Source organism: Triticum dicoccoides, chromosome 2A, assembly GCF_002162155.2.
Source record: "Triticum dicoccoides isolate Atlit2015 ecotype Zavitan chromosome 2A, WEW_v2.0, whole genome shotgun sequence".
NCBI lineage: Eukaryota > Viridiplantae > Streptophyta > Magnoliopsida > Poales > Poaceae > Triticum > Triticum dicoccoides.
Window position 1 is genome coordinate 762,403,354 of NC_041382.1, and position 1,382 is coordinate 762,404,735.

The window sequence follows — 1,382 nt, forward strand, 5'->3', positions numbered from 1 at the left end:
TTTTATTTTATCTCAAAATGTGATCTATAGTATCTTCTGAATCAAAAGTCTAAATTAAGTTTCGTTTGCATATTCGTGTTCGTTGCAACAAGTCCTTTTGAACAAGACTAATTTTGAATACATTTGTACATCTTTATAAAAATTTACCGAGTTTCAAATATTAAAACTTGAGAATCATCATAAGTTTCACCAAGTTACATTTGTTAGGGGTATACGGTTTAGGACTTCAGCCTTACAGGCCCGTCGATGAGGGCGGCCAAAGTGGCCGACCGCACAAGGCCCCCAAAATTGTGGGGCCCCCGATCGGGGAGAAAACAAGAGAAAAACTTCATCCGTTCAGTCGTGCACGTCTGTCTGCGAACGCCCGCTATCGCCTAGAATCTCCTGCTACAGCCTTGAGCCCTAGGGTCGCAGGCCCGCAGCCCTCCCCTGGTTGACTGGTTCGCCCGCCTCCACCCCCAACCCCCATCGTGCGCAACGCACGCTCGCGCCGCTTCTAGCCATCTTCCATCCTGTTCCCTCCTGCAATCGGCCGCCGCTCTCCTCCAGTCCAGCCCGGCATGCTAGATGCTCCGCGCTAGCCCCAGCACACCGTCCCCGCAAGGGCTCCCTAGGCTATGCCCAAGAGGCCCAGCTGCCATACTACTGCTGCCGGGCGCCTTCCCATGCCTCCTCTAGTCCCCAATGCCCAGGACTGGATGCGCCTTGGAAGCCGATAAACGCCGACACTGTTGGGTAATTTCTTGGACATAGATAGACGCATAACAGTAGCTGATTTGTAAATTGATGTTGTATGTGTTGTTTTGTAAATTGATCAATTTGAACATTGAATTGAAAAAGAATCATTTATCCATTGAACTCAAATTGCCCCATTTATTTCAATTTAATTTCCTGTTGTAGAAAGACAAGATGAAGATACTATTCTTTTATCGATGCCACAACAGGAGTGTCTACACATACTATAGGAGGTACGGACAGATCAACCTATTAATCTGGCACTTTTTTGTATCCCCACATTAGTATTTGTCATATGTTATCTATTTTGTTCGATTGTTTGGCATCGAGTTTCATTTCTACTTACATTGTGTAATCGATCAAAATTTTGTATGCTTTCGCATGATGTATTTTTTTGCGTAGGCATAAGGTTTTCTGGAATAGTTCTTAAGTCATATATGATTTTAAAAAAATTGGGTTGCATTTCGTATTTCGCCCCGGGCCCCCGAATTCGTGGAGACGGCCTGCAGCCTTAGGGCATAGGATCTAGGGCTAAGGGCTTAGGGTATCAGTTTTATTGTTTTAGTCATTGAAACTTGCAAAATTTATGATTCATTCTATCAAGTTTTAGTAGTCGAAACTCACTTAAGTTTTTAGAATTGGTCAAA